General features: G+C 42.8%; 1 pseudogene; it reads left to right on the top strand.

Moving 5' to 3' along the window:
* Window positions 1-15,861: 15,861 nt before the first annotated feature.
* Window positions 15,862-16,505, top strand: LOC110284337 (large ribosomal subunit protein eL29 pseudogene; annotated as a pseudogene).
* The last annotated feature ends 4,284 nt before the right edge of the window (window positions 16,506-20,789 follow it).

Here is a 20,789-nt window from a genome sequence, read left to right as displayed (position 1 = left end):
GCTTTACTTCAACCCCATTCTACCTCTCAAGGCTCTTCTTCCTGTCTGCCCGGAGGCTGGTCACTTCCTCCTCCACACGCTCCCTGAACTGTGGTGTTCTGTCCAGGACCACAATCACCAGCACCAATAGCTAAGGGCTAGGTTTGCCAAAGGTGTAAGCCGAAGGAAAGCTTTCTGCTTTTAAGTCAGTTGTACCAGTACTTTATATCGCATAGAGATATAAAAGTAGCTAATACTTACTCCTTAAGTTCTCCCCTGGACTTTCTTCAGCAAAATCCTATAGCTGTATGTGTTTGAAATGTTTTAAATTTAAGTTAAATCCACTGAACATCTAGTGATGAGTTTAATGGTATTGCGTATAGTCACGATGTTCTGCGGTCATTACACACCCATCATTACGGCACACATTCATGACTCCAGAGGAAATCCCCTAGGTTTCAAATGTTTAGTGTCTAGTCTCTTCTGTTCTGAATTTCCGAAACCTATTAGCAAAATCATATTGTAAGTAATTATGGTTCTCATAAATGTTTTTGTTCTATTTCAAAACTCAAGTTTAGGAAAAATGTAGATCATTTTTTTTTTTAGGAAAAATTAAATCAAACATCAAATAGATTTTTTCATTTTAAATATTTTATTTCTTCTTCTTTCTGTTTTAAACGTTTTATTCTTTGGAAATTTCATGCATAGATCCACTGTAAAGTGATCATCTTCACCTTCGCCCTATCCCTCCAACTTCCCCAGAGGTTCCCAACATGTCTTGATCCTCATAGGTACATGCGTTTCCTCCTTTTGTTTTCTCTTTTGCTTTTGAGATTATAAAATATTATGTCTTTCTTCCTTTTCCTCTCTCCAAGCCCTTCCAGATACCCTTCCTTGCTATCTTTGAAATTCATGGTGTCTCTTTTTATATTGTTGCATGTATACATAAACATGTACGTTTATAAATATAGCCGGCTCAGTCTGTATAATGTTACTTGTATGTATGTTTTCAGGGAGACTTTTTGGGTGTGCTCCTCTCTGGGGGAGACTGTTTCCCCTGTCTTTCCCTCATTCACTTTGGCATGCCTATAGATGTCACTTAAATGAATAAACTTTCATTGTATTGTGTGTGTGTGTGTACATATAAAACATAAACATTAAATGACTGAAGAGGAAGAAAGACAGACTGCCCATTCATGGGTAGAAGGATCTGTCTTGCTTCTCTGCCTTCTGTCTAGACCACTGTTTTTGTGGCCCTTACACTTGCACTGAAATAATGCTCCTCCTGAGTCAGCAGACTTCAGAATAGTTGGGTACCAGCATCTTCCCTGGCACCAGCATCATCCCTGTGTCACCAGATTAACTGAGGTTCCTGAGATCTGGGCCTTCATAATAAAATGGGCGAATTCCTTATAAGTTCTTTCTTTCCCTCTTACATGTTTTCTCCTGAGTAGAGTAATCCCCACCCCCCACCCCCACCCCCCCGGGGATAATTGTTTGTCAAATAATATTTTTAGAGGAATTATTTTGTTAATGCCATTTGTTTTCTTCCTCCCTCCCTCTCTCCCTCCCTCCCTCCCTCCTTTCCTTCCTTCCTTCCTTCCTTCCTTCTTTCCTTCCTTCCTTCCTTCCTTCCTTTGATTATTTTTGAGAAAGGGTTTTTCTGTGTAGCTCTAGCTGTCCTAGAGCTCACTTTGAAGACCAGGCTGGCCTCAAACTCACAGAGATCTGCCTGCCTCTGCAGAGTGCTAGGATTACAGGTGCAGATTCACCACAGCTTCTGGAATATTCTTTACCATCTGCATGCTTTTTCACATGCTACATTTATAGCCTCTACTGAGTTTGCTTGGTGGTCAGCTAATAACAGGACAAACATTTTCTTAAATTCCCTAGTCACCTTCTCCCAGGCTTTGCTGAGGGCTCTCTGTGAATGTCCAAATGCATTGAGGCACACCATCAATGCTTGATAAACGTTTAGCTCTGACTTAGCCTTCCCTTTCTGACTGTGTAGAACCTTACACGTGTCACACAAGTAGCCATGCACACCGTCATCTCTGGAATTCTCCAGAATTGCTCAAACCATCTCTAAAACCCTAAAGCCTTTCACTGGGCCTACATTGCTTTGGGCCATCATTGTGATATTCCAAATGGGGCTTTTATATGTTTACATTTATGCTATTCTTTATTTATTGGAGATGGGAGTCTCATTTTGTAGCCTTGGCTAGCCAGGACCTCTATATTGTCCCAACTGCCCTCAAACTCACAGAGTTCTGCCTGCCTCTACCTTTCAAGGGCTGGTATTAAAGGTGTCAGCCAGAATACGTGGCTGTGATGGTTTGTATATTCTTGGGCCAGGGAATGGCACCATTTGGAGGTGTGGCCTTGTTAGAATAGGTGTGACCTGGTTGGAGTAGGTGTGTCACTGGGGGTGTGGGCTTAAGACCCTCACCCTAATTGCCTGGAAGTCAGTCTTCCATTAGCAGCCTTTGGATGAAGATGTAGAACTCTCAGCTCTGCCTGTGCCATGCCTACCTGGATACTGCCATGCTCCCACCTTGATGATAATGGACTGAACCTCTGAACCTGTAAGCCAGCTCCAATTAAATGTTGTTTCTTTTAAGACTTGCCTTGGTCTGTCTGGTCACAGCAGCAAAACCCTAAGACAGTAGCCCTGAATCCCGGGGACTTTTAAGGAAGGTGGCTAGCAAAACAGTGTTGTTTTCTCAGTGCAGGGTTTTGAGAAGTGCTATCCCTAGAGACACCTCCCCCCCCCCCCCCAAGTTGCTATGCTATGTTCTCTGCTACAATGTGTCTATGAGGCTACTGGTCTTCAAGGCCTCCTGCAGGTGTGAATAAAGACATAGGAATAGAGCTCTTAAAAAACCGTCCCTGTCAACTGTTCTTATCCAAACCCCTACCATTAGTGGTAAAGGTTCCTCTGCCTGCTGCACGCCCTTGATTAATTTCCAGAGCGCAGGAAAAGTTGAGTTTCAACTACTTTTGCCAGGTTTTGTTGTTTTTATGCAGACCAGATTTCTAGATGTCCTTACCCTGCCAATTTAAAGGAACTTCTCTCATTTCCTGAGTTTTCCATGTTCAAAACTTTTGTCTGTCGTCTTTACACTTGCTAGAAATAAAAAAAAAAAAAAAAAAAAAAAAAAAGAAAGTTTGGCTGACTATAAAGTCATTGGCTTACACTTTTCTTTCCTTAAGCATCTTAAATTGTTGAGGAGCTGAACACTTCTCTGGGAGCTCTGAAGCCTTCCTACTTTTTTCCTTTTATAGGTGACTTGACACCTTTGCCGTGTGCTTTCCAGATTGGCCCTGCTTCGTGTGTGTTGTCACGCCTCGATGGGAATGTATCCTGAGGATGATGGAACCCACCCAGAGGCTTCCTTCTGCGTCTCCTCTTCCCATTGATATTCTGCATTCTTTCCTACAATTTACCACGCTCTGAGGATAATAGCTGTCAGCGGGTACTTCTAGCAAATTACCAAACCTCATGGTGATTCAAGGAATCCCCACACTTGAAGCTGACTGTCAGAAATAAAGGTGGCTATGTGCATGATTGTGCCTTCAGACTCTGCCATTTAGATCAGTCCTAGGGAGATTAAAAAAAAAATGAACTGTAGCTATAGCAAGGCATGGTGGTGCACGTCTTTAATTCCAGCACACAGGAGGCAGAGGCAGGTGGCTCTCTGAGTTCAAGGCCAAAATAGTCTATAGAGTGAGTTCTAGGACAGCCAGGGCTACACAGAGAAACCCTGTCTCAAAACAAGAACAACAAAAACAACAGCCAACCCACCAACAACCCTATAGCTATTACAAACACTGTCAGAATATAAGCATTCTTCAATCTGTTTGCATGTATGTGCACCTGTAATATAAACAGCAAGTAGTTGTGTTTTTTTTTTAAAACAGTATAATTTGATAAGCAAAAGTTTCAATGCTTGACAGTATGTTTCCTTCTATAGTTAGTGTTCTCTCTGCTCTGCCAAAAAGAAAAAAGAAAAAGAAATCCCCCTTTGCCCTGGTGTTACACTGATATTTTGACATGTCTTGGTGTTTGTTTGTTTGTTTGTTTGTTTGTTTGAAGCATTGGGCCCTTATATGTGCTCTACAATTTTAGTTATATCCATTGACTTTGTTGCTCCTGTATGGTATGGCGGAAATTCTGACTTATGTTACCCTATTTTACCAGGAGTCTCTGGTAACATAATTTTAATCTTGAAAACCAATCTCCACGTGCCATCAAGCTTGTATATTTGGGACACCATCTGTCACTAAGAAGGAGTGCATCTTCCCGCTGTTGTGGAAAGTAAACTTTACATAAGTAGCTTGTAGGCTCATCCTGGTAAGTATATGACATCAAAAAGGCACCTCAATTCTCATAAAGAGAGTAATGGGCTTTTCTCAAAGGGAAGGGCTAGGGACCAACATCCTCATCCCGTGGCAGATAGTGTCTTAGTTACGTTTCTTGTTGGTGACCCAATGCCATATGAAAAGCCACTTAAAGGCAGAAGGATTTCTGTTGACACCTGGCCTTAGCAGTCCACCTGGGCATGAAGATGGGAGTAGAAGGTTGCCAACCACACTGCATTGGCAGCCAGTCAGGAAGCAGAGGACAGAAAGGAAGTGGGGCCCAGCATTTCATCCTCAAGGGTCATTCCTACTGATCCTCTCCTTCTAACAAGGCTCTGTCCTCTAAAAGAGTATACCAAAAACACAGGGTCCCTGTGGCACCTGAGTGCTAGAAGAGGCAAGAACAAAAGAGAACCAGGATATGGGTTTTTTGATGTGAGAATTTACATTTTTTTTCCTTAAGAAAAAAAAAATAGAAATTTTATAGTTCCTATTTCTATCACAAATGTAAAACTTCCTTTCATGAACTTGGAGACTTTTTGAAATGCTAGTCTGATCCATTTGGCGGACGGAAAACTGAATGCGGTTTGCATAGAAAGGACAGATCTGGTAAACACAATGCAGGGGGAAAAGGTAAATTGAAGTTGTAAATGCAAACGTGTATGATTTACCCCCAACTCTAATCACTAATAAAAATGTGAATGGACTTGAATGTCAGTCTTAAAAGAAGTTAGGTAGGGAGTTAGGAAGGGCGACAGAAGGGATGAATATTTCAGTGGATTTAACTGTTGCCGACGACTCCAGACTGAGCTAAGATCATGGCAGAGTTTACTGCTGGGACCTAGGAACTGCCAGGAAAAATGTTTTGCATAGACATTCTTATTCAAGTATCAACTAAACTGGTATATATATATATATATATATATATATATATATATATATATATTCATGAGTGTTTGTGTACCATGCTTGTGACTTTCATGTTCATCATTTTGTCCACCAGTCTAAGGCAAAAGCAACATCTAAAACGAGACCAAGTAACTCTGGATTGTGTTTATTTATTTTTTTCATTTGATCTTATGATAAAAAAGAGGTTAGTTTTAAAAATAGAGGTGCTCTATGATCTATTTGGTCCAATTTGCAAGGCAGATGACACTTAATTTATACTTTTTATAAAATTTCCTTCAACTCCCTCACGCGACAGTCTGAAAGCTGATTAAATATGATTAAGCCTAGAGTTTGCCCCTCTGGTTGACACTGAGGTAGTCTATATGGTTTTCTTGTACTTAGAAATCTCAATAGGTTAGAAAACAACTATTTCCTTTCTGATGCTTGCTGATATCACTGTGCCCAACAAAAATCTATCCAACAGATTCTTGCTAACTCGAGTTCGTTAGGGGAAAAAAGTGAAAGAACAGAACTCCTTGGAAAAGAGAAAATATTTATTTGCTTTTGTTTTTCTCCAACGTGATGAGAGCATCAATGAGCAGAAAAAAATGTGAAGAGCGCCCGTCTCCTCTGAGGACCTTCCTATTTCAGAAATGCAGATGCAGACGAACGCGTCTTTAGATTTACATTTCAAGATTAAATTTTAACACTGTAATACCCTTGCTGTGTCATAAAATATGAATAATATTCAGTTTTATCTTCAGTTCTAAAGTTACCCTACCTCTCCTCACCGTTTGTCATTCCTTTCTTATTACAGAACTCTATAACTCTTAGTCAGGTGAGCTCTAAGTCGCACTTCCTTTCAGACTACAGTTGTAACACAACTGGTACTGTGGTTTCCACCTTCAGCCTAATGGCCGTCTATAAGTTTTACTTGGTTTGTGTTTGGTTTCTTCCCTAATTCCTACAAGAAGTCCTGTAGTCCCTATGACAATAAACAAGAAGCCACTACCTCATTTATAGTTCTGCTAGAACTACTGTCTGCTGATACCACTTCCAGGCTTCCTTTTGTAACAGGAAAAGGCTGTGGCAGATATTTGATGGTAACAATCTTGCAGGGTAGGTGCAGTCTTCAGCCAGAACAAAGAAACGAGGCACAAAGGAATAAGCAAGTGCATCGGGAACATAGTTAAAATAAGACCTTCACTCTTAACTACAGAATCATCAGGGCTTCTCATGTGCTAATGTCCACTGTGACTTTCTGGGAAGGCCATGACCTCTAGTTTTTCCCAAGCCTTGGAGACCCTGAAATCATTTAAAATCACATTTTTAAAAAAGAAAAAGAAAGAAAGGAAGAAAGAAGGAAAGAAAGAAAGAAAGGCAAAGAAAGAGAGAAACAAAGAAAAGAAAGGAAGGAAGAAACAAAGGAAGAAAGAAAGAAGGAAAGAAAGAAAGAAAGAAAGAAAGAAAGAAAGAAAGAAAGAAAGAAAGAAAGGAAGGGAGGCAGAGAGGAAGAGAGGAAGAAAGGAAGAAAGGAAGAGAGAGAGAAAGAGAGAAAGAAAGAAAGAAAGAAAGAAAGAGAAAGAAAGAAAGAAAGAAAGAAAGGAAGGAAGGAAGGAAGGAAGGAAGGAAGGAAGGAAGGAAGGAAGAAAGAAAGAAAGAAAGAAAGAAAGAAAGAAAGAAAGAAAGAAAGAAAGAAAGAAAGAAAGAAAGAAAGACAGGCCCCTCACCAGGCTCATCTCCAAGTTCTCTTTCTGTCCTAACATTAGAATAATCTTAAACATGTCAATTAGGGAAGAACTGAAGAAGTTGCATGATTGCCACATGAAATATTGCACAGCTATCATGCATACATAGCCCACTAAAGAGCTCTTAATGGTATGGAGCCGTGAGACTTAGGAATGGAAACAATGTAACCATGGAGAATTTGGCAATTGGTACATGGAAAATTCCTGAAAGGAATACACAGGAAATGGGTAGAGACCTCCTGCAAGTTTCGATGCCATAGCTGTTCCTTTCATCCCTACATTTCCCCAACAAGCTTCACTTTTAATAATTAATATATATTAATGTTGTAGTATGACCAAAGTTAGATGATCTGCCACGATCAACTTGCCATTATGTCTCCTTGGAACTGCTTATTTGAATCCACTTTCTCTTCATCTACAAACAGCCATTTCTATTAGGGGTCAAAGAACTGTGGCCCCCAAATGCTTTTTAAATAAAGTTTTATAGGAGCACAGACACGCCATGCATTGCTTATGTTGTTCTTATTTAACGACAGAGTTGACCAGTTTAGTGAGGCAGAGGACCACATAGGATAAAGTATTTTGTCACTGGGCTAGGATTAACGACCAAGAGATTCCCAGGGTTGATGTACTCAGGGCATTTAAGTGCTCAGTCAAGACAACAGTGAACTGTGAGATAGGTATTCATGTCTGGCCCTTTGAGGAGCAGGTTCAATAAAAGAAGTAGCTGCATTTGACATTCATTAGGGAACATATCTATGAATACATGAGGCAGTGCTGGGGAGTTGTCTCAGTGAAGTAAGTATTTGAAGCATAAGAGTGACCAGAGCTCAGACTCTCAACACCCCCCAGCAATACTGGGTGGCTGTGACAGTCTGCCTGTAATTCCAGTACTCAGTAGTGAGACAGGAGACCTCAGAGGAAGCAGTTTAGCTAGACAAAGCCAAATATTGTCAAATTCTGAGTTCATTTAAAAGGCGTTGCCTGAAGAATGAGAGAGAGAGAGAGAGAGAGAGAGAGAGAGAGAGAGAGAGAGAGACTGAGACTCTTGATGTCAACCTTGGGCTTCCACTTGAATGTGCATATATGTGCACATGTGCATACACACATACATGTGTAAACACATGAACATGCATATATGTACAACACCTATATATGAAATAATGCTTTTCAAAGGAGCAAAGATGAAGACTAGAGGCTAAGGGATTATTGAGGGTAAAACGTCAGAATAGTATCTTTTGCCAAGTGTGGTTCAAGCTCTCTCAATGGGGTGTGCTCACAGATCACATACCAATAGCCCATTCCTAGAATGTCCCAGGTTCAGCTGAAATACAGCCCAGTGTAGCATGATTGGTGCACAGCACCGTCATGGGGTTTAGACTCTCTGGAGTCATGGGGTTCCAGCCCCTGTTAAACAAAACTTGGGGGACAGGACTACTATTGTAGTACAAGACAGAACAGTGGACCTGAAGACAAAGCATCGAAGCAGAGATGATAATCCTTAAGTCTTTAGTCTCTTCGAGACAGCCTGAAGCAAAATTGAAGATCAACCCAGAGCATTCAGTTGTGTTAGCTGAGACCTGTTTGGTCCACTCAAAGTTACTTGAACAGCAAACTGTGTTGTGTTTTATAACTGGAATCCAGGAAGAAAGACTTCAAGGCATCAGTGGCTCCCAGAGAGACTCTCAGCCACAGAGAGATGCTCAGCCAGGCAAGCTGGGTAGCATGAGTTTGATTCCCAGAACACACTTAAAAGTGAAAGGAAAGGTCCCAACTCCAAAGTTGTCTTCTGACCTTCACATGTGCACTGTGACACCTATGCCACCTACATACATCACACACATACACAATAATGATGATAATAGTAATAGCAATAATAATACCATCAAGAGTATCGAATCTGAGGGTCTCTTCTTCCAGCAGCATCAGCTTTGGTCTATGACAAAGATGGCAGCCCTTCGCTATGGAAATTGTATCTAACAGAAGAGATCTTTCTCTGGTTTAATAGAGTCATACAGCCAATAATATGTGAAATAGACGTCTGTGTGGTGCAATAATAGAAGCATGGTTTTTTAATAACTGATATGCATTCGTATGTACACACGTGTGTGTGCACACTCAGCTATATACCCAGTGTCTGTGTCTTGAAGTTCATAGCAATCTGAGTTTTAAGTACCGCTTCCAGCAGGACAATTATATTAACTAATGATTGCTGAGGGTTACCATACACTGAGTGCCCCTCTAACAGTCTTTACAAGCACTACATTATTAGAGTCTCACAATTGCAGCAGCCTTCTGAGGCTATTTTTCACCATGTCTGGTTTGCAGAGGAGTTAACTATGTTATCATCTTGGATTCATAAAGGAAGCACTTAAAGACACAGAACTGTGAAGTTATTTGGAGAGTCACGCAGCCAGTGAGTGTGAGGCCCGTGTTTGTCTTAGAACCAGACAGCTTTGCCTCAGCTGTTTGACTCAGTTGTTCCCATCTGTCCAGTCAGGCAACTCACAGATCTCTGGGCTGCAAATTCTGTGCAGCAAGATCATGTGACATCACCAACCATACTCATTACTGCTCTGTGAAGTCTCCCCAATACCACCTTCCAGCTCCATAATTTACTGAGGACTCTCAGAATAGAAAAAAAAAATCTGTTTTTACCTTAGGTACTAGTTTATTATAGAGACAAGAAATACATTATAATCAATAACGGGAAGAGCTGTAGGGAGTGTCTGGGGGGGGACCAGGAGTTTTAATTTACCATCTCCCTGTGGAAACTGTAGATTATTTTTCTCAGCAATACCCAGTCCCCCTCAGGAATATCTCATAGAGCCTGAACCAGCTCTAGGTAGACAAAAGCATTTGCAATCAGCAGAATATTTCAAGGACTTAGAAGCTATCTTCTGGGAGCAAGCAGGGTCAGTTGTTTCCTTGGAATCTGAAGGGTTTGTGTGAGTCGGACCTGCAGGCTATCTCTCTAATATTGTACAGGCCCACTAGATAAAGCTGGAACCCATCCCTTGGTCCTGTTGCATAGGAGGAACTCAGTTCTATCCCTTTCATACCATCCTCGCATTCAAGAAGGTGCACTGAGCATTTCAGGATTTGAGGGATTTAACCAGCTCCAGCACGGTTGTCTGTCCAGAGTCTGGCGCTCACAACCTCCAGTCCCATCTCCACCACATATCAACTAAACATCAGCTAACCCGTCATCTGTGTTTCAGAAACTCAGTATTAAAACCCTTTCAAATGGGAATATTCTTCAAAAGCAGTAAAGCTGATCATAACAAGAAATGATAATGGTTAGGTTTACAGTCTAGGATACATTTGTTGGACAGTTTCATCTAAAAGTCAAATTGTTACTTTTATAACTCAGGTATATGGATAAAATCAAGTTTTTCTTCTCAGATTTCTATTCTCATAATAATAATGAAGGCTTTTTGACTGTGTAGTCATCTAACATCTTTTTATTATGCCTTTCCAAACAATTGCTAGATTATGAAATATGCACACGTGTACCTGAGTAGTGTGTGTCTAGTAAATTGTATGCTTTCTGTATAAAGCTCAGGGATGAAAATTAGGAGTAAATAGAAATAGAAATTCTGATGTTATCTTATTCATATACCATCTAATATGGATCATCAGCAAGATTCCTCAAGGGACACACCTCCAGAGTGGGTATTGGTTTGTTTTTTTTCTCCAGATTGTAGCCACACACCATTTCTTACTGCCACCCAATTCTGTATAAGCTGAGACTCAGTGCACTTCCCCGGGTCCTCACTATTATAACATTGCTGTATCAGCATTGTGCTTTAGACAATATAGTTCAATAAGGTCATAGGCAAAAGAGTCAATATGAATGAAAAAGCACAAAGCAATGACTGCTAAGCTATGTGTTCAGGGATTCAAGGCTATCAAGACATTAGATTAGGGTACATAGGAGGGCCCATAAAAAAGGAAGCGTTAGTGTTTCTCTTTAAGATGGAGACAAGTGGGTTTGAATGCAGAAGTATAAAGGGAACAAAGGCTGAGAAGGAGAAATAAGTGTGGCAAAAATTGTAGGGAGAACAAGGCCAACCCAACTGAAAGGCCCAATCCATGCCAGCCAGGAAGAACTTGGCCTCGTTTCTCAGGGGCCACTAACATAATTCAGTCTGGTTTCATTCTAAACTCAGGCACCCCAGAGCTGGGTGTTGTCCACTCAGGCTTCATCTGTTGAGGCAACATAGGAAACTCTACAGTTCTCCGGTGGCAGCTCTCTGTAAACTGCATTCGATAGATTTCTGGCCTCTCGCTGGCTTTCAGATCCTTCTCCACATAGTCATCCATCCTAGGCTTTCTCTAGGCCGGGCTACAGTGAGTAGTGATGGTAGAGGAGACTCTTTGCTACAGTAAGCAATTTCTGTTTTCAAGCTCTGTGTTCATCCTAAACTATGAACTGTCTTCTCGCGTGCAGTTTTCTTTTAAAAAGTGGTGTAGTGGCTGAGATGAAACAAGACTGCTCTGATACTTCTAGTTCTTGAGAACCTTCCCACTGCTGTGAGTGGGGATGAGGAAAGATCACAAAGAACCAAGGGAGCAAGGCTGGTAGATGCTGTGGGAGGAAGCAAGCTCTAATGGAGTTAAAATTAATTGGCATGTGTGTGGTAAGAGGAAGACATGGAGGAACAGATGTTGAGGCAATTGCCAGAGCACAGGGATGAATTGCCTGTCTTCCTGCCAGGCCTCAATGCAAACTCCTGCGAGAAATGGTTTTGCTACCTCAAGGTCTTAACGGAACATTAGTCAGGGCTGTGGAGATGGGACTTTGGCCAAGGAGATGTCATTCTAAACCAGATTTCAGAAAGGCAATGACTGTGCAGGGCTCTGCTCCTCCATCAGACCAGCCGTTTCCAGAGTCATTCTGGGTGCCCTTGCAACTGTCACGAAGGCTAAACCTGAGGATGTAAAACAGACACTGCATCTCCTGACTGAATTCAGATACACCGCAAGGCCTGGGTATATGTGTAGCTCTGTTGATCAGAGCAATGTTGCCTGTTGAAGCATGGGGCTTTTGTGCATGATCCCATACATCCACCCACCCATCATTCAAGTGCTGAGTTTGGGACTGTATTCCTGTGCACAGTACTCTCTGCGCTGGAGTGCAAGAGCATCCCTTGTCTACTGTGAGGAAGCATTCTTTGACAATAAAAAGCAGATTCCTATCAGCAAAAGGCAGGAAGTGAAAGGTGGAAGTTCCCGGAGAGAGATAGGGACTCTGGGAGGTAGATTCAGAGGTAGGAAGATTCACCCTGGACTCTGAGGAAGTCAGACGCATGAAACCAAGGAGAGGTAACTAGCCTTGTGATGGACATAGACTAGTTAAAGTGGGTTAAATGAGTGATTAGTTAGTTGGGGAACAAGCATAGCATAAGGCTATGAGCATTGTTAATAAAAATAAACCTCTGAGTTGTTCTTTGGGAACTGGGGCATGAGTGGGAAACCCCATTGCTACACTGGAGTCTAATCAATATGAAAATCAGATGGTATTTACCGTCATCAAGCCAGTAGTCCAGTATATTTGGAGATTGGCAAACAATAGGTATAATAAATCGACTATGTGTTTTTCTGGAGGGGTTGCATTCTGATTCTAAGAAAAAGTGTGCTGGCGTAAAGGCAACAGGAGAATGAAGGACGATGTAAAATAGGTTAGGGTGAATCTCATCATTCAAGGCAGCGGCGATCATGTGAATTCCTTGGGAAGAGTATTCAAGATGGTGGGAATAGCCAGTGAAAAAGAGCAGAATTGAGAATTTCCTTCACAGACTGAGTGACAGGGACAGGAGCAGGGAACAAGGTCAAGAACGAATGTGTCCAGAGAATAGCAAAAGCCATGGGGCCTGCTCTTGAGTGCATTTTGTATACCCAGTAAGACTCCATTTGAAAAACCGATTTTGCCTTTTCACTTGGTTGTCAGTTGGAGGCAGCTTCTTGGTTAGGGATGGGAGCCCGTGTCCACTCCCTCCTCTCAGCTAGGACTCCATCTGGCTTGAAACTGTGCAGACCCTGTAAAAGCTATGGTGCTAGCTTGTTAGACACTCTCCTCCTCTCTCCTTTTCCACATTGAAAGCTTTTCGGATCCAACATAGAGCTTGAGTACAGACCCACAGACTGGGAGAAGCCATGTGCTATAGAATTTAGAAACGAGCTTAGTGTATGGTAACTGCTTCCTTCCCCCTAACTCCCAGGGCCTACAGTACCAAGACTCACAGGAGGTTCTAACTGTCAGACCTAACCCATAGCCCTCAGGCCTGAGGAAGCAAAGTCACCTTTCATCCTTACCCTCATCCAGAACCAGGAGCTCCATGAACCAAATTCCTCTAGTTAAAAAACACATTTGCCGAGAGTTTCCTAGGCTTGCCTAGGCTCTGGAATGCCAGGTAATCGCCAATGAGGTGCCAGTGGAAGACAAAGCTGTCTCTTTCTACTATTGAATTGGTAGTCCTCAACTAAGCGTGCTTAGAGACTAGAGATAACCCAAAAGGCAGGATTGCTGCTCTCCTTAGGGAAAGACCAGGAGAGACTCCCTTGGCCTCCTCTGCTCTTGGTATGATGGATGCAGAGGAAGAGAGCACAGCATCTGCATTAGCCACTTAGGAGTGCGAAATCAGGAATAGCATTTCCGATTGGGCCTTTACCACCAAAGCCTCCCCACACTGGAGGTGGCTTGCAGTTCAAACCTCATCCTTTCCAGAGCTAGAAATAAGGTTTACAATGCAAAGAAGAAAAGGCTAAGCTTCTGCGAGCACTGTTCCACTTAAGGTCTCCAGATAGTAGCAGCAGCAGAGGTGATAAGACAAAGATGGTTTTCAGACCATCCTTCAACACGTGATGAGAACCAGTCAACATCCTGGCTGTCCAGGCTGGAGTCGGAGGGGGAAGGGCATTCACAAAAGCCTTAAAAAAAAAAAAAGCCTTGTCTCTCATCACCATGGCAACCCACCTCTTATAAAGGCAAGAAACAAAATGTGTGAATCCTGTGATAGCTCCTTGACCTCCAGGCCTCTTTTACTATTGTCTCATTCTGCACTTTTGAAGCACATATGCTACATACATTGTGTATTTCAGAGAAGGGTTCCTTTGGAGAGGTGTGGGAGTTACGGAGAACTTCTATAGGGCTGGCTACATACAAATCAGAGACATCATGCTTATAGCTATAGCTTATAGCTAGCCAGTCCAGGCTCTTCCACCCAGGGAAGATGTCAGGGTTCCAGCTGAGACTAAATGGGAAAAGGGACTAAAATGTTCTTGTTATATCTGAGTTTACTCTAGCCGTATTTGATGTCTTATCTTTTATGTTTTCATTACCTTGTTTAATTCATACCATAAATGAATACGTGCATCCAAAAGGAGTAACATAGGCATTCTACTTCTTGATAGAAATGGTAGAAATGACTGACGGCTCTGATTTATTCCCTAGAATGGCCTGAAATGGAGGAACGTAAGAGCTGAGAACACTGTGACTAGACATAAACCAAGCATCCAGCAAAGTCAGTAGGTTATAAATCAGAAACAAGTAAAGGTATAACACTCAAGTAGCCTCTTTGGGAACAGAGGGATTGAACCTGTGTCCCAGTCGAGGAATTGAGGAAACAGGGAAGAGAGATGATCTTTGCCCTCCGAGAGGATCCAATACACTGAGCTATAGGAATCAGGGGTGGACTGAGCAGGGAGGGAAAGGGCTCAGAGAGCCCTTTTTCTACCACATGGAAGACCTTTTCATCTGTAGAGAAGGAAACCAATCGCAGGCGTTATTCTTGCAAGTTTATTCAGTTTTCTGCCTTAACTGTGTTTTTGCTTATTCTCGTTACTTCCAATGTTGAAGCATCTTTCAGAAGGAGAGAGAGGTAAATGTGGCTTACACGTGGATTTTCCCTTTCCTTTCCATATAAATTGCACATTTTCGTGCAAGAGATAACATGTTCAAAGCCATCACAGGAGGATAGAACTTCAGTCCAGTCAGAGTACATCTGCCGAGGGAGAGTCTTCAGAAAGCAAAGCCACGCACAGGAGCATGTTACACAGCAGTGGACGCAGTCACCTGTGAACATTCTAGAAACAGAGTGCAATCCATGAGGAAGAGCATCCTGGGCCCTTATTAATTCTTATAGAGTTAGGCGGCCAATTTTCATCTTTTATTTCAGTAGCATTCTCTGCAGAAAACTGACTTAGCTAAGAAAAATAAATAGACCAGAATTTAAAGCAACTCTTTATTTTCTGTAAGTCTTCTGTGGGTCCTGACGGATATTTCCATAAAGAGACTATCACGTGTTCGTAGGGATAGAAATCTTTATGTAACCTCTTTATGCAAAAGTTTTCACACTCCCCTTCTAAAGATTTTTATTTGTATTCACAAACAATGTGAAATGTACTATATCATGAAGCATTTGGGGGATTTGTTTAAGATATGCAAAGTATTCTTTTCTTAGATCTCAAGGAAATTTAAAGTAATAGATGAAGAAGAGAATCTCAGGCAAACACTATCACTTGTTTCTTCGGGTCAAAGTGCAAACTTGTAAGCTCCCGATTGTGTGTGTGTGAGTGTGTGTGTATGAGTGTGTGTGTGTATGAATGTGTGTATGTGTATGAGTGTATGTGTATGAGTGTGTATGCGAATGTACATATGATTGTGTTAGTGTGTGTGTGTATGAGTGTGTGCATGACTGTGTGTATGAGTGTGTGCATGACTGTGTGTATGAGTGTGTGTGTTGTGTTATGTGTGTGTGGTGTATGCATGGGCATGCACATCTGCTAAAAGCAGGATACATTTTAGAGTAACTTTTCTTTCTCCTAAAATTTAGCTTAAAAACAAATCTAGGGGCCTTTCTCTTTCTCTTCCCGTCTCAGGCGCTGCGGGAGCCGGTGGTTACCGTGCAGACATGGCCAAGTCCAAGAACCACACCACACACAACCAGTCCCACAAATGGCACAGAAATGGCATCAAGAAAACCGGGTCGCAAAGATACGAATCTCTTAAGGGGGTTGACCCCAGGTTCCTAAGGAACATGCACTTTGCCAAGAAGCACAACAAGAAAGGCCTGAAGAAGATGCAGGCCAACAATGCAAAGGCAGTGAGTGCGCGCGCAGAGGCCATCAAGGCCCTGGTGAAGCCTCAGGCCATCAAGCCCAAGATGCCAAAAGGCCCCAAACTCAAGCGGCTGGCTTTCATCGCTCACCCTAAGCTTGGGAAGTGGATTCGAAGCTACATGGCCAAGGGTCAGAGGCTCTGCCAACCGAAGCCTAAAGTCCAAACCAAGGCAGGAGCCAAAGCTCCAGCTAAGGCCCAGGCTTCAGCTCCAGCCCAGGCTCCCAAAGGTGCTCAGGCCCCCAAAGGTACACAGGCCCCTGTGAAGGCCCCATAGAAAAGGCTCCTGCCAGTGTGAAGACAGACGGACTGCTGTGACACACTTCCCCACACACTATTTGCAGATGACCAGTGTCCTATGCTGTTCTTACAAATAAACTCAGGCAAGATCTGTTAAAAAAAAAAAAAAAAAACAAATCTAAGGAGAGGTGCTAAGTTGAATCATTTTATCTTAGTGACAGCACTAAGTTTGATAAGGGTACAACGTTTTAGGACACAAGTGTCACTTACTAAAGAATTCTCCTAACGTGGTCCTGCTCTTAGAAGTCAAGCCATTAAAGTGAAGTGTACGTACGTATTAGCCATGCGTCGGTCGGCATCACAAAGCTTTATGATTTACCGTAGTCAAGTAGGAAGCACAGAGTGCTAAGGAGCAGTGGAACTTCTGTGCTCTATTGCCTTTGAAATCCGTTTACTTTTCCAAACTCCTAGAGTAAAAGTCTGTCCTGCAGGACTCACTCTAGAGCCCATTACTCTGCCCAAAAGGAGAGTCAGTGCTGGAGTCATGGGGTACAGTGACCAGGTCTGAGACCCCAGCTGGATACCTCGGAGCGTTAGTCTGAACAAATCCTTAGGAAAGTTGAGAGAGCGTCCACCAGCTGCTGCCCAGGAGTTAATTAAGCTCCTCAACAATTACTTTTCAAAGGTGAATAAGGGACTTGCATTTAAAACTCAGGAGGCTTTCCTTAAAAAAAAAGAAAAGAAAAGAAAAAAACCAGAAGCTCTGCTCTCCCTACCCAGTGAGACCAGCTGGCATTGCAGCTCATGTGGTCCCATGTGGAAACATTTGGATGGAAGGGACTAGCCCAGATTCTTGAGAGAGCATTGGTCATGGTCTATCCTCTCAGTCCCCAGGGTTTCTTACATCTTGCATGTCTCACTCAGCCTCTTGACATCTCTAGGATTTAAGATGACCCAAGCCACTAAGTTGGGCAGGGACAGATGAAGTGGTTTAAGCAGCTGAAATGACAGGAAGTAGCTCAGTGCCGTTCAGCTGGCAGAACTGTCTGTGGTCTCTCCGTTGCCTTGAAACCTTCCCTGTTTCTTTTGCGATGAGTCTGGTGTTCTTGGTCCCAGAGGATCCTGCTTGCTTCTGTATTATTGTGCTCTCCAGGTTGTACTAGAACACTCTCTTCATATGCTCGATACACAAAGGGATGTATAAATTAATACGATGACAATTACTCTCTGCCAGGCCCTGAAAGAATATTGTGACAAGCATATCTTCCAAAGACGTGGAAAGAGATTAGAGGGAGAGGTAGAGGGAGAGGGAGAGAGAGAGAGAGAGAGAGAGAGAGAGAGAGAGAGAGAGAGAGAGGAAGGATACGAACCAGAGCTGAGGAGCAGCTGGGCTGGTTAAGTGGTTCCTAACATGCACAAAGCCTAAAGCCCAGGTCTCATCTCTGGCATTGCATCAGCTTGGAATATTGCTGCACAGCCATTATCCCAGCACTAGGCAAATGGAGGCAGGAAGGTCCAAATTTCAAGGTCATCCTCAGCCACTTAGTGAATTTGAGGTTAGCCCGGAATACACGAGACCCTATGACAAATTAAAAATGAAATCCCGAATCAAAAGAGCCGCAGAGCAAAATTATAGTTAGGATGTAGCAACAGTCTAATTTTAGAGATGGGGGTCACCACAATAAGGGGAAGTGTATTAAACTGCCGCAGCATTGGGAAGGCTAGGAACCACTGCTCTACAGTCTGCCAGACTCGGTTTCCAATTCCTTTGCTACTTCTGACAGCCTTCTGGAGTAGATTTGGACTACAGTGATGCTCCCAGAGTGACCACTGGCCAACAGGGCTTCATGAAGTTCTTCTCAGATCAGTCAAGAAACAGACATAGAAATGACGTCACCCTTAGACACTGGCATGGGGTCTAGGCGGAGGGATCTTATCTGTCCTTGTCAAGACCAATGCTAAGGGTATAGTTCCCTGACATAGACCTACACTCCTTGAGATTTTATGGACACCAAATACAATTCCAAGTCTCAGTGCTTGTGAAGTTCCTTCTAGCCATAACCACACAAGCCCTGTCTCCCCCACCACAGCTATGACTTGCTTAGCCTGTAATCCTGGGCAAATGGTTTCTAACCTAGAGTGTTTTCTAGAAGGTGCCATGTTCTGTTTATTTGTTTATTTGTTTGTTTTACCAAAATGTAGAGCTGTACAAGGGAAGTTATTTGCTTATAATTAACAGACTCCTCAAAAATCATCCAGGGCTTTACCTGTGGCCTCCGGACAAGCCAGAGGGTGCTCATATTAACCCTTAGGCTATAAAGTTGGGCACAGGATACCCATTTTTGTAAAATAGATTAGATGGAAAGTATTGCTTTTCTCGTCCCAAACAGCTTATGAAGTTTCTGACTACCAAATTCATAAGCCGTGTCTCAATCTTTATAAAATTCCTCTTGGTGTCTTTTATGGTTTGTAGCTGAATAGGGTGGAGTGATGTATCTTAAGGGCTATTAGCTGAGAAGCAATAGAGTCAGGGCATGTCCTTACTCTATTACCTGTCCGTCAACCATAATGACACAAAGTCCCATTGGCTGCATTCTTATATAGGTAGATCACAAAGCACACACAACTCTTTTCATATGAATCTCAAAGTTAGGAATCGTCAGGTTCTCAACAAACCCCTCAAGTTCACACCCACAACGAATACCAGGCCTCTTCCACCAGCTTTTGGAGTGAGTGAAGATTTGTGAGTTTTTGTTTGAGTTTAAAAAAAAAAAATCTCACTATGGAGCCCAGGCTGGCTTTAACTCACCACAAATGTTTCTACTTGCCCCTAAGTGCTGGGTTACAGGCATGAGGTTCAATGCTTGGCTTTCTGTAGCTTTCAACTCACTTGAATCATAAATTTCACATGTGTCTACATATGGCCCCCGTTAGATAGCAAGTCCTGGTTGAGCCTCGTGTTGTTTCTAGTCTCCCTGAGACCTGAGAACACATGTACCCAGTGAGGTATGTGTGAGACCCTTGCATTCCTACAGACTTATGAGCATCAGGCAAGGGTGAGTATCTTCTCATTTCCTGTTGCAGCTGAGGCAGATGGCCTCCAACACTTAGAATAAATGTATTCTTTTACAGTTAGTTCTGGAGGTCAGACATCTAAACAGACTTCACAGAGCTACCATGAAGCTGTTGGCAGGGTCCTCCTCTCTAGGCTTCGAGAGTAAAACATTTCCTGGCCTTTCCCTTGTCTGGAGGCTGTTCATATGGCCTGACTTGCTGCCCTTTCTCTCTACCCTCAAAGCCAGCCACCGTGCAGAGCTCTGATCCTGTCTTCTTAACAATCTTGCACTAGATTGGCCCTTCCTGAATTGATCCACAGGAAATCATCTCATTAGCCAGATACAAATGGAATTCCTTGCCATGATACACAATGTATTCATGGGTTTCAGGTGTGAATTTGTGGGCATCTTGGGAAAGGCATTATCCCTGCCTAACATGCCGAGACAGAGAGGAAAGGACAGGAAAGTGGATAGGAACTTGGTAAAATTCACAGAAAAACATAACTCAACAAGGCACCTACTACCACTGCCTAGTGTCTGAGAGCTTATGAGATAGTCTAGGCTCAGGGCCATTTGCATATTTTGTGTACACAGTAAGTCCTCAAACCGGTAAGGTCTGTATTCATCCTCTTTTCAGATTGGAAGAAAGCAGGAAAAGGAAGTTGTATGACTTGTCTGAGATCCACACACATACAGACCTTCCCCAGCCCTGGGAAACTAATCCCATTCCCTCTGCTGCCTGGCCTCATACAGCTGAACATTTCTGTAGCCTTCTTTCCCCCTGTAACTCCCAGACCTGCTTAACTCTACATGGAGAGGTGGGGGTAAAAGTGATACTTGGCAAAACCCTCCAGCAGGTAGCTCTTAGGGGATTTGTTTTTCTTCTTATTCTTGTTGTTTCTGAAGACAGACGATAATTAAAATGTCAGAGCCCTTCATGCTTCCTTGATCAAGATAACTACTTTCCCACAGGTGATCGAAAAGAAGGAAAATGTCTACTGTGGGAGGAGGGTCAGAAATGATTCTACAACTGAATGAAGCTGGGAAAACTGAGCGCCCTGAGCTCCAGGGACAGCGACTGCAAGCTCCAGCTGATCCAGACAAGTGCTCTCCCATGAGGTCTTCAAGAGGCCCCCTCCCCAGAGCCCCATCTGTAGGAGCTCCACAGGAGCTGATTCCCAGAGGGTCTGTCCAACAGCTTGCTAATTCCATCCAATCTCTTCAATTCTGCTAATTCCCAGTTTCAGAAACAGAGGCAGCAGCTGTCAGGATCAGCAGCTGTGTTCTTTGCCTCTGTAGCTCTACCTGTCCCTTCCCCTCTTCAAGCTAACGAAGTGGATCACACACAACTAGAGGGAAAAGAGTAAGCGCCTTGGATACAAAAATAAAGAAGTA

Source organism: Mus caroli, unplaced genomic scaffold (genome assembly GCF_978045245.1).
Source record: "Mus caroli unplaced genomic scaffold, Mus_caroli_1 scaffold_18, whole genome shotgun sequence".
In the NCBI taxonomy this organism is placed as follows: Eukaryota; Metazoa; Chordata; class Mammalia; order Rodentia; family Muridae; genus Mus; species Mus caroli.
This window is presented reverse-complemented; position numbering and strand designations above follow the sequence as displayed.